At 37.0% G+C, this 13905-nt stretch overlaps 1 long non-coding RNA gene across 1 annotated transcript in view; it reads right to left on the bottom strand.

Annotated features, from left to right (window-relative positions):
• Positions 1 to 10131, bottom strand: part of LOC108515605 (uncharacterized) — a 121635-nt gene extending 111504 nt beyond the window's left edge. Inside the window, exon 1 of the long non-coding RNA XR_001881573.1 lies at positions 10056 to 10131. This is a non-coding gene — a long non-coding RNA (uncharacterized LOC108515605). The remainder of the gene's footprint in view (positions 1 to 10055) is intronic.
• Positions 10132 to 13905: the final 3774 nt, after the last annotated feature.

Genomic DNA, 13905 nt, shown 5'->3' with positions numbered 1-13905 from the left:
CAAGCTATAATACAAATTTTAATCAGCTTTCCTGGAGCTATGCTAGAATCCAATAATCGGAAAAAAATCAATTTGTAAACAAAAATGAAAATTTAAAATTGACAGTTTTCCTTTATAAATATGAACTAGCTTATACTTGAGAGATAAAATAAAGATGGTAAAATAATTGCATATATATTTATTTTAAAAATTAATTTAATCTAAAATTCTATTAGCATTTACTTAGATTATGAAACACTTAACTGGAAAATAATCTTACCTTTAGAGATAGCATATAATAATTTACATGAAAAATTCAAAATTCAAATCACAGATGGTATAAGACAATCAAACACAAAACAATTTTCCTTGAATTTCCACACTGCTTCAGAAACACAAATAGAGATTAATTTCTATGCTCAAACATCATGCTTGAAACTGTCTACAACTATTATCATGAAGCACCATTATCTCAAAACATTACCTAAAAACGATATGCTTGAAAAACCATCTACAGCTATTTCTTATCCGAGAAAAACAAAGAGCACGTACTACATAAGGCAGCAAAATGTCAGAGGTTGAAATTGAAAAAAAGAGTACATGTGCATTTTCTCTCTGACATTTTAAATATTAGAATGTTTACTCTTACTTTTAAAAGATAGATGCAAACCTCACTGAATTTAGTATTTTCATTGCAAACATCTAGCAGCTTTCAGTAAACTGTTAAACTATAACTCTTATTTACTCTTATATTGATAAGCAATCCCACACAGCAAGCAAACTCAAACAAGAAGTAGGAGACTCACAGTGACCCCTAGGCAGTAAATATATTTGCTCTCTAATGAACATTTGAAGACTTCTAGGTTGTTATAAATTCATATATGCCTTTTACATCCCAACTTTAGCAAATGTCAGTCAGAAATGTATGAGGATGTGACAAAAGGCACCTCCTGAAGCCACTGCTAAATCTAAGATCATCATCCTCTTGCCTTTGAAGGTTGGAAATGGGGAGACTCCATCACAAACACTTTTCTTCTGTGAGCTTAATCGATGCCACCTGTCCGTCTAATACATTTCAGGAAATGACAGCCCTGCTGGGTGGATACTAAGCCATTGTGACTTTATATTTCTGGCTGGAGAAGTTTTGTTTGGATTTTTTAATAGACCTGTTAACCCTTGCCAGATTTTACAGTCCTGCAGCACTGAATATAAACTATGGATTTTGAAATTGGGAGTGGAAAGTGTTGTTGGTGGGCTCACTGTGGATCAAAAGTCTTGCATGTATGTATTGCCTTTGACCCAGAAACTCTAGGTCTGGAAATATAAAGGAAAGAAGTGAGAATAAATATATAATTATGTGGCTCTTCATTGCGGAATGATTTACAAAGGGGAATGTTGACCTTAAATAATGTGTTTAAAAGTTACACTAAAGTAAAATGTTCTAAAATATGAGATGAATAGACTATTTTGCAGTCCCACTAAAAGTAATATTCTAAACATATTCATTCACATTGAAAATATTCATGCAATAGTTACATGAATAAGTGAGGTACAAAACGGTAGCTTAAGTGTGATCTCATTTTTATTGCAAATAATATGTGTGTATGTATATATATACATGTATATGTACAATGTCAATCCCCAGAGAGAACTAATATTTTATATATATACACATATACATACATACACTAAACTAATAAAAGTAAAATTAAATTACATTTGACCCATTTAAATTAGTATAAATATATATGTTATATCACGAAAAAAATCAGATTTAGAGGAAAGAAAATATGTACATATATGACTTTCTTGCTAAATTTCTGGGTGATCTTCGAGAAGTAATTACAGTTACCATATTCATAAAATAAAATTAGAGGAGTAGATGATATCTGAAAGACCCTTCAGTTCTAATATTCTATCAGCAACCAGAAAATCCTTAATTTGGCTTAGAGCCTTGACTTCCTTCAACCATGGAAGACCCCACACCAATTTCAGCAATGGTGTACTAGTTCCCCTGGACAGGGGCTATGTCTTGCAAAAATATTTACTCTTTTAATAAGTCTTCTTCACATAATAGCAGCTCAAAAAATACTTGGAAATAAATCATTCTTCTAGCTATATTCATAGTTTCCTGAGCTTAGGAAAACTGTCCCAAGATATTTTTTAAGTTTTATTGACTCATTACAAATACTAATGACTAATCCAGTCTAAGATCTAGTAGTAATGCAAAAGCAAACTATAGCAAGACAGTAAGCTGTTCCCATGTTCTCTCCACATGAAAGAATGTGGCCTCCAAAAGCCACTGAACACCATAGTTCTTATGTTCTATTAAAGCTGTACATTTTCCAGACTGGCTCTATTTAATTCATGTTTTGGGTTTTGCCCTTTGTTTTTCAGAGGAACACAGAATTGTTTTGGTAGCTTAATCAGCAAAGGAACATAAAATTGTTTTGGTAGCTTCATCAGCTTCAGAAGAAGCCAGAATAAATGTGCTGGTTAAAATGTTCAGTCAGCACATCTGTCAGCATGTTTCAAGCGAAACACGAAAGACTATATAGCTGCAGTCATAGCTTTAGGAGCGAGCAAGCCAAATGGGTAGCTAGAGCACCCCAATGTAGAAGAGCAATAGGCAAAAAGGAAACTCCACAGCAGATAACTTCCCAGCTGACCATGAACAGGGCAAACTTGAAACGGTAAGGGAAGATTAGAAAATGAAGAGCCATCCCGGCACTAAACCAATGTAAATCACATTCTTTATTATTCCTCTATGATTGTTTTTATTTAATTTGGGGTTGCTAAATGTAAAATATGGTTTTCATTAATCAAATTAATAAAACGTTCAATTTTCTACTTACCATGTAGTGCTTAATACATTGAAAATGTGAAGTAAAACTTAAAATATTTATTTAACTAACATTATATTTACTTTCAAAAATAATTTCCAGGAAAGAGATCAGCTACTAAAATAAATGCAGCTATTTTAAGTAGAAAGATACATCTATAAGGAGAAAAAAAATGTCTGTGAAGGCGTTGTAAACATTGTAAATGTTTTCCAAGACTTTCAGTATAAGAACATGAGTTCAGCTCATGGATGCCTTTGATACATCACACTATTATCAAAATGGACTTTAGTTTGAAAACTTTCTGTGGCTTAAGCATAAACAGTTATGTAAGTCAAATCACAAACATCCAAAAATAATCTTAGCTATGTGTAGAGCCTCCAAATATTGCATGTGTGTAAGTACAAGATGCAATTTTTTCTTTTGGTATGCTATNATATATATATATATATGTATATGTATATATTTATTTATAATTGTGGCTATGAAAAAAGTACATAATAATGTCTAATTATTATGCCTGCTTTTGAGAAATAAGCTATGTCGGTTACATTACATTATACACATTTGTGTCTATTGTATGGCATACATAAGAATATAAAAATGTCAGGAAGTAAACGAACTTCCTAAGAAATCAACTTTAAAATATATTTGATCTAAGATGCATGCAATTGGAAGAATACTACTGATCCATCAATCTAGTTATAATGCTGCCTTTTCCATGAACATCTCAATTCACCATCTGGAAGTAATCTCTTCCTCCTCCAAGCTCCCTCAAAATTTTATTTTCATTTCCTCTCTCCATGTTCTCACTACCATGTTATATATCACTGAGATTAATTTGGAAAAATCTATTTTTTGCTAGACTGTAAACTCCTTGAGGGAAAATGATGCAACTTGAAAATATTTGTAAAAGAGGTCCATTCACACACATCCATTTCTCACTATCTCTTAATAAGTTTTTTGAATGAATTCATACATTTTTCTTCCTAGACTGCTCTAAGCCAGAGGAGTAATAAACTTTATAGCTTTCATTGTTTTTATTTTCTCTCAGAATGAAATGCTTTGGAGATCCCAAATTCAGTAAAAGACTCCAAATAGAGCTGATAAAAGGTATCCAATTTACACTGAGTTATCTGGAGAGGGGCATCTCTACCTGGCCCCAAGCAGTGTCTTGCAGTTCTCAGGCATCTCCATGTATGACTTGTCACTAGAGCACATTTTATCATCAAAAAGAAATTCCATTCCTGTGAAAAACCTGGAAGATACAGCCATGACCAGTCAACAAAAGGTGACAAGAAGTTTGGAGTCAAATGCAATGATAAAGTAGGGCCATGGTTTCCACCTTGGTTTAGGCTTGGTCTGCTGAAGAGTGGAGAGCCATATTGATACCCAAGTTAGATGTCAGTAGAGCACAGTAGAAAGAGAACTTACTGGACTGGGGGTGGAGCCTGGATCCTAGCTCTTATTTGCCACTTGGTAATTCTTGACTAAGGTAAGACCAATTAACATCACTTGGCCTTGGAGTATTCTAAGTCTTTTATTTTATAAATTGAAGATGTTAAACTCAATGTTCTCTGATGTTCCTATAAACCTCTATGATCAGAAATCAAATATTTCTTAAGCCTCTTGGTAACTATTCAAATCTAAACAGTATTTTTAGGATTTTCTTAAGCATGGTGTCTGAGTCTGAAACACATGGTAATAAGAGCCATAGTAATAGTGATAATGATGATGATAATAAAATAGCTGTCATTTATTTATCTGCAAATATTCATAAGGGCCTAGCTTGTGTCAGGTGCTGTTCTAGGCCATGAGGACACAGGAGAGAAGGACACATACCTGAGTTTGTGGAGTTTACATTCTAGTTTAGGGAGACGACATTTAACAAGTGTAATACAGTATGTCTAATTGTGATAAAGACTCAAAGAGAAACAGTACAAGAATTGGCAATGAAGAGTGCTGAAAGGCATTTCAGAGCATTCTTTAAAATACTTATTGGGGCCATGCATTTTGCAGGAATTCTCTCATTTCATCCTAACAATAATCTTATAAAAAATATTATCTTATACCTACTGTACAGATGAAATAAATGGGCTCAGAGACATCAACAAAACTGCCCAGGGTCACACAGATCGTAAGTAGTGAAACTCCGAAGCCCAAGTCCTAACCATTATGTGGTACTGCCTTCCACCAGATGATGCAGTACAAGTCTCTAACGATCTCATAAACCAATATAAACACACAGATTCTGTACACTCAGAACTCCTTTTCTTTCCTGCTGTGTTTATCACATAAAACCTATTGAAAGTGTTAACATTACTAGGAGGTAGCATCCTGATTAGGAGGTAGCATCCTGACACATTGGATTTTTTTCCTAAATCAGTGCATCTTGGGCAATGTTTGAAAAGCAGCACATAATAACCACAATTAAAAGACCAAAACTTAACAGAGAAAAATCATTACAAAGACTTCATGGCATGTTCCTCAATCTTCAACTGTGCTAGGGTGGTGAAATACAGATGGACCCTAGGATACCAAAATCATCTTTGTGCATGAGTCCTATTCAAGGAAATACAAATCACATTTCAGTGCAATAAAGTAATTAACACCAGAGACTGTAATAGAATCAAATTTCACATAGAGCAGGGAAACACAAGGGTAATGTAGTGAAATGGTTAAATGCATGGATTCAGTACTCTATATAAATAGATACTCCCGTTTGCTCTGTTACTAACTCTACCTTCTTAAAAGCCTACTATCTTCTCTGAACCCTGGTTTTCTTATCATTATGATAGTAATAATAATAGTATCAATCTTACATGTTTTTGTGAGAATTAAAAGAGTTAATGCATGTTAAAGGCTTGGCTCAGTACCAGCAAATAGGAAATGTACAATAAATGTCATTTATTACTGTTATTATCATGAATGGATGTGCCACCTTGAGCAAAAGGGATTTGAATACTCAGAGAAGTAAAAGGTCTGACACTTAACAGGATACCTGATGTTATTTTTCCAAGAACCTATCTACACATGAGTGTTGAAGGAACCACTACTCCCCCTTCCCAAACTGCTTCCTCGGGAATATATTTAGAAACTAATTGTTAGCAGTAGCAGCATATCCAAACAAAAAGGGCAATGACATAACTTTGACTCGTTTCTGTACATTTATATAAATAATTCAACTAATGAGTGTCTTACAAGAAGAAAGAATGAAGATGACGCCACTGGTATGTAAAAATATTCATATCAACTCAGCCCCTTTTGTTAACTCACAATAGCTACCGATTATCTGATTATTCTTTCTCATCTGTGTTTGGATGACTTCAAGACACTTCCCAGCAAGCAAACTCATAATATTAAAGCGATGTTCTTTCCCAATTTATACCAGATTTCATCCCATCATATCAACAGTCCATAGAGCCAAAGAAAGGGCTTTCTTACACATGGTTTCCATGGTATTTATGCGTTTCTATCCTAAACAGACAGATGCATTAAGCAATGCATGTCAATCCCATTATGAGGCTGTGAAATGGGCAGAAGTTTTGTTACACACTCATGCAATCACACACATTGTGAACATCCTGTTTATTTGTCTCATCCTCTGATGATTGGCTGTGGTATATCAGCACATTACTGACAGCTGGGAATTTCTCCAGTGGAACATGCCTTTCCTATGACAAACATCCAACGAGCAATGGGAACATGTGTCTGCCCAATGTGTCCATACAAAGCAGCCCAGTTTCTCCAAATACAGAGCATATTGGGTGCTTGCATTTTCTCAGAATGCCACCGACAGGCCCCTGGTGACCTTTAGGGGCCATATGAGATAATACATTCTTAGACCCCTATTTCCGGACTGCTTTGGGCAAGGTCAGGATGGCAAATGTCCCACTTCCACAATATCAGATGTTACGGTAATTCCTTTTAGCTAATGTGTAAGAGCAAAGGAATGCCTTCAAACCTCATCTAGGCCCTGTGGAATCTGTTGAAAATACATGACAGCTGTGGGCTTTGGCAAGGTTGTCTGTGAATGTATGAGATTTGGAAACCATTCAAAGCTAGAAATAACTGTACAACTCATAACCCCTTCACACTGTGCTCTCTGCCCTCTCCTCTCCCCCCCGGGCCCATCCACTCGGCCACCCGTCCATCTCTCCTTCCATCGCGCCACCTCATTTGCTCCATGGCACTGTATCTGGGTCACAATCCTGCATCCTCCTTGACTCAAATGCATCATCAGCTGCCTGGGGAACTGTGGATAACATCCCTCCCCACACCGGCGGCACACAAAAAAAAGATGGGAAAAGAAGGAAAAAGAGCAGGGTGGCGGCGGTGGGGGCAACAGAAGGATTTTAATAAGGCACAAGAACAGGAAATTGAGAAAGATCCTTTTTTTTTTTTCAGTATCCAACTGGGAGTTGAGAAGCAGCAGCAAACTCACACTTATTTAAAGGCCTATCTGCAGTTAGAATCATCCTCCAGTGCTCGAATGATGTGTAAAGGCACTTGTTTTCCTAAACCCGAATAATATTTTGAAAGGCTATGGCTATTTATACTTCACGTTTGAAACTTTTATGTGTATTTTATGCACCTCACTATTAACTCTCACAGCAAAAGAGTTTGTGAGTGACATTTTTGAGAAAAGTAGGATAATTAGGAAAAGGAACTAAGAGAAAAGGGGTCAGCTCAAAAGCCGGCTTTTTATTCAAATGACTAATACCCAACTACACTATTGATCCTGACCTCAGAATTCCTACTCTTGAAATTTTGACTTAAATATCATCTCAAGATTCAAAGACTCAGCAACCTGATTCATAAACAATGTGACATCCTGGTAATCACTGGCTTTTTTCCTGTAATTTCTGCTACTTCTACGTAGATTTAACATACTACCTCTTGGCACAATCAGGTTGTTCCAGCAGTTTTTACTTTCTAGTTAACCCCAGGTTTTTCACATGGTGGCTGTGGGTCAATCATTGACCATAATGACTTTTAGGCAGTCTAAACCAAGAGGCACATTATCCACAGTTTAGCCAAGATAACTCCCCAGGATGGAGTTTTACAACTAATGAATTATTTTGGCAGTTAATATTATCCCACTGATATCCTAAGATGAAACAAAAACACATAGATAACATTAGAACAACTAATTTAGAACATGGGAAACTATGTAAAGAAGTGAAAAAAAACTTCCTATACAGAATTTTGCTGCATGCTGTCATGAATTTCATTAGCTTGTTGGATCTAACTGAGTGTTGAGAAGCAAAGGAAAAACAGGTCTGCCATCCATGCACTAACACTTACAGCATCTAATGCAAAGGAGAGATCCCCATAGAAACTCACAGAGAAGGCCACAGATGCTCCCTCAGGGGCATTCACTCTTACATTTAGATCATTTCTAATTAGCTATGTTATCTGGATTCTCAGGCCACAATGAATTAAAAACTGCACGAGAGGAAAACAGGGATCTAGGAGAGGGGAGCATGCTGGCAACAGGCAAGGGCACAGCTGGTCAGCTCACAGCAAGAGAAAAGAGCAGCATTTTAGGAAAGAGGCCCCAGAACATTATAATATCACACAGAACAATAATGGATGTGTCTAATGTTGACCCTGGGTCAGCAGGGAGAAGATGCACTCTATATAAGAATCCAGGGAACTATACAATATGTTTTAGGTATATTTATGTCAAAATAATATAAAGTTATAAATTTTGGTACTTCAAAGGAGTTGATTTCCTTTATGTCTAAAATGAAAATATGTGAAATACTTCTTTGTCTCCAAATAACAGATTTTATTAAATCACTGTATTTAAATACAGAAGACTTATACATAAAATTTAATATCAGTGTCTCCTATTTTTCTTATGCTCAGACTCCACAAGATACACATTGCATGCCATTGTCTTTAATTAAACACCTAAATAACTTCATGAGTATCTTACCACAGCCAGGCATGGTGGCTCACATTTGTAATCCCAGCACTTTGGGAGGCCGAGGTGGACAGATCACTTGAGGTCAGGAGTTCGAGACCAGCCTGGCCAATATGGCGCAACCCCATCGCTACTAAAAATACAAAAAATCAGCTGGGTGTTGTGGCATGCGCATGTAATTCCAGTTACTCAGAAGGCTGAGGCAGGAGAATTGTTTGAACCTGGGAGGTGGAGGTTGCAGTAAGTTGAGATCACCGCATTACACTCCAGCCTGGGTGACAGAGTGAGAAAAAAAAAAAAAAGAAAATTCTATCACAAAAATAAATCTAAAAAATTGTGAAAGTATCACTCTATACACATACACACACACACACACACACACACACACACATCCACCACACCAATGACATGAACACTGAAGGAGTGTACCTTCAATGTCAGTTTCACAAAGGGAAGGGCAATGAATTAGTCAAGCAGAGTGAGGTGACGAGCATTTCACGTGAAGGACATTCACAGGCAGACTCAGGAAGGAGGTAGAAATGCTTAGGAATTAGTTTGTCTAGATGAAAGGCCAGGTGCTTGTCCTCCTGTCTCATCATACCTACCCTCTTCTCAACTTCTCAGTGCACACTCTTCCTGGCACTGACATTCTCATGCCCTGTCATAACATCAAGGCAATATACTAACCTGGCCCTCATCCTGTAGCTATGACTCTACCTGCTACCAAGCTCCTTTTATAAATTCTACAATGGACACCTTTGGGATTGTCTACCAGCACCACATCTGCTCCTTCTGATAACTGCCCTTTACCTTATCGTTTTAGTTTCCTAAGGTTGCCACAGTAAATGACCACAAACTGGGTGATTTATTACAGCAGAAATTAATTCTCTCTCAGTTCTAGAGGCTGGAAGCCAGAAATCAAGGTGTCAGCAGGGCCATGCATCCTCTGAGCCTATAGAGGAAACTCCCTGCTTCTTTCAGCTTCTAATGTCCCCCGGCATTCCTTGGCTCCTGTCAGCATAACCCCAGGCTCTGTCTCCATCTTTGCATCGCCTTCTCTTCTGTGTGTCTGTGTGTCCTCTCTTCTTATAAGGATGCCAGCCATTGGATTTAGCACCCACCAAAAACCCAGTATGACTCATCTCAAAGTTGTTAACTAATTGCATCAGCAAGACCCTATTTCCAATTAAAGTCACATTCTGAGATCCCAGGTAGACATAAATTTGTGGGGGACACTTCAGCCTATCACACCCATCCACATAGCTACCACCAAATCAACCACATTTTACAACACAGTTCTATACCTTGGCTATGCATAAATATTTCATCCATAGACTTCAGTGGAAACAAATTGATCTGCACTCAACAGCCATTCTTCTCCTCTTCTCCCCCAGTCTGGTAGATACCTATCTCCAAATTTAACTGGTAAAAGATCCAGATACTTGCTTTTCCAAGCTCCTTGCAGTCAGAAGTGATCTGCCTTCATGGGACTCAGTCCAACCACTGAAACAGAAGAGGAAATTCAACAGAGACTTGATTTACCAGGAAGTTTAGAGGCCAACATTCACAATGACTCCAGTCAAAGCCCTGTGCCCCGTTTTAATTTTAATATTTTCTGCTTTTCTTAAAGAAGATCCTAAAATTGTATTAGGTTCAGATCCCATTAACTCTGAGATGAAGTTATTTCTCTCCAAATAAAAAGAGAATGTCACACAAGGAGAGTTATTTTTCCTGCCCCTTTTCTGCTTCATATGCTACCATAAGGACATGGCTATGATAACAACAGCATTAATGCTTCTACCCACACAGAATGCTAAAAGAATCCTAGATAATCTGCCCCTTGACATCATTTATTCCTGACCAACTCTAGAGCCCCTCCCTCTAGACTTCTTGTTATATAAGAAAAATATACAATAAGAGGTTATTCGTGCTTTCTGTTATGCAGCAAAAAGCATCCTAATGCTACTGGTATGTCTTGACCTAGGCAGGGACAACTAGTACCTCGTCCTGATTTTTGGACTCAAGAGCCAAAGAGTCATTCCAATGTGCCTCTGTTGACTGAAATCATAAGCTATAAAATTTTGGAAATTTTGGTTACCTGAGTTCTTGCCACATGGAAAAAAACTCTTTAGAAAGAGATAAGAATGAGCTTGACATACGGAGAAAAGAAACATAGCTAAGAGACAGGGAAAGAAGCTTGATGCTGGGGTTTGGTTCCTGATACTATAAAAGATATTGACCTTTCTCCAATCATGGTTGTCCCACTCTTTCATAGCTTAGCCTTCCATTAAAATCTCCTCTTTTGCTTAAATCAATTCAAGTGGGATTTTGTTCACTCATAAGTTAGCCAAATTAATAAAGCTTCTTTTTCTTCTCCCAGATGTTACCATTCTCTAACTGTCCTTTTCTTCTTTTATTTTTATTTGCCCTGTTCCAAGGAGCCTGAATCCTATCCAATGACTTCAAATGTCCTTGTGATTAAAAGGAAGCTTTGCAGTCAGATACACCTGGGTTCACTTCCTGGCTCTGTTAGCAAGTAACCATCTCAAAGTCTTATTTACATGATATCAAAGAGAAAGACTGTGGTAACATCAATCTCACGTGGTTCTAAGGACTAAATGAACTGGTATGTGTAAAATATTCAATAGAATCATTAACACATAGGAAACACCTATGAAGTGTATTGATTATCACCACAGAGGCAAATATTATTATAATTTCTGAACCACAATGCAAAAATCATTCATTAATCCTAATCTCTGCCTTGCCTTCTAATCCTGTATCTCTTATTTCCTTCTGAGCTTTTCCATTAGTATTTCCCAATTTCCTCTTAAACTAAACCGATTCTCACTTTTCTTCCTTCCCTCACTCCTCTCCCACCCACACTGCAATTCACATTTGCCATTTGGTGGTGTTGGGAGTTGTTAATTACCCCGTCACAGAGATGTAGAAAACTTATTCTTAAATTTAAGAAAACAAGGATTATGAATTACATTTATTCGCATTTTTGTACTTAGTTTACTTCAATATTTTTTAAAATAACGCTCTATAATCTTGAATCTATTGAGCATAGATGGTGGTGGAAAAAAACAAGTATCTTTCATACTCATAAAATACTACTTTTTTTCTATGAGGCAATATGACATATGGGCAAAGTATTATAGTATTTCTCACATTTTTCCAGGCATTACAAAAAAATGCAGTGTTTAGAGATTTCAGAATTATAGATCACTCCTAAACCAAGTAAAGTTTCCTTCAGAAAGTATTACCTTCGGGCCTGTGTAAGAATATCCTCCTTTGGGTCTCATGCTTTAGAGAGTGCTACACATTATGAACATACAAACCCAGATTTATAACAGAATACATGGATACATCGTCACCTGGGGTCCAGCAAGCAGAGCCCAACCTGTGGTTTTAAATGCAGGTTCTCATGTCAAACCTCCTTCAAGTCCCAAATAATCAACTCCTCGAATCTCTTGTCATTTGTCCCCAGAACAAAAGATGACTGCATGAGAATGGTATGAAATGGCATCAGGCCAGCTGCTGCTGACTTCAGAGATGATACTACTTTGTTGGGAAACATGTGAGCAGCAGAAGAGTTAGGTAAGAGAAAACACAAATTAATTAACTTATACAGTTCTTCTCAGTATGGGTGCAAAGGATTCTTGATAATGAAGCATCTTTCCCAGCTGTTGCTGAGCTGTTCTTCTCCACAGGTTCCAGGTGTGGCATGTGGACACATTCATACTTTAGTAAATTAGCATGTTTGCAATAGGTGCACAGGGAAGCTGAGCAACATTCTGCAATATTAAACATCTAAAATTTTTAAGAGCTAATCAACACGGAATACCCAGATATGCTCAAAAATACACGTAGTAATCTTGGACACTTTGCCAACTTTTAGACAAATAAACACCACAGCCTTACACATTTTTTAAATTTTGAAATTACATAGCTATCAGGGTTTTTAGTTGAACTTGTAGCTTTTAAATATTTATGCAAATAGTATGTAGATTTCATTCATACTTCAATCCTAGGCCTCGCAGCCTTGCAAGTGTTAAGAGTAAGTCTATTTATTAAGACACTTTGTGGATTCAAGACAACTTTGAAACATAGGGACTAGTTGAAAGTTAGGACTGGCAATACTTAAGGAGGGACCACCAAAGAAGAGAAAGGTACAAAGCTGGAATGCCCAGGCTATACTAAAATATGGGGTCCAGGAGACCATGAAATGTGTCTGGTTTTTGTTTCGCTTGTTTTAATGGATCTTTGGAGGCTAGAATAGTGTCTGGCACATAGTAGACACTCAAAAACACTCACTGATTGAAGGAATTAATGAATGATAGCAAGAGTCAAATTTTTGACTAGAGCATACATTACAAAGAAGAACAGTGGGAAATAAGGCTTATGGGAGCAGATGATGGGCATCAGAAGAGAGTATAGATGACTTTTTATTAATTCGTCAGTAAGTGGAGCAACATTTTGTGATAGATGTTGACAGGCATTATCTCCCCTCTATCTTCTCTTCAAGATGAGGTCAACTTTGTTCTGAGGCATAGAAATCTTCATGGAAAGGGGTAAAGTGGTTACTGGAAAAAAAAAAGAAAGGAGAGAAAAGTTGTTTGAAGAATCTTCAGGAGACTTTTCAGATAAGTTTAGGTGTCCCTCTTGAGGTTTTATTTGCATCAGGGCTCAACACACTCCTGGTGAGAACAGCTAGAAACTCTTTAGAAATAATTGTGAGCTCCAGGACTGAGAAGTCTAGACAAAGGGGAGGGATAGAGGTCACCTCCTCACCTCTTGGGGGGTGTTTCCACAAAACACAAGAAACTCATCTTCAGTCATGCTATGTTACAGAGCTGTGTCCTTGTCTAGAAAAAGTGGTCAACACAGGGATCACAAGGGAGCATAATATGGAGGGCAATATTGCCTGGATTCACTCACTGTTCCCTCTGATTCAGTCCTTGAGGGAAATTTGCTAAGTTCCTCATAATAGAAAAGCATTAAAAAGAAATAAAAGAGTCATTCAAATTAAAGAGTCAAAACATTAAAGGCAGAGGGAAAAAATAAGAGAAGTTTCTCTACAGAACCTATCAAAATATTATAATGCAGCATAGAATCCTGTTAGCGTAAAGCTCTTTAAAATTATGAGAA

Source organism: Rhinopithecus bieti, unplaced genomic scaffold (assembly GCF_001698545.2).
Source record: "Rhinopithecus bieti isolate Rb0 unplaced genomic scaffold, ASM169854v2 scaffold_33326, whole genome shotgun sequence".
Taxonomy (NCBI): domain Eukaryota; kingdom Metazoa; phylum Chordata; class Mammalia; order Primates; family Cercopithecidae; genus Rhinopithecus; species Rhinopithecus bieti.
Note: the sequence above shows the minus strand (reverse complement) of the source record. Positions and strands in the feature narration are given on the sequence as shown.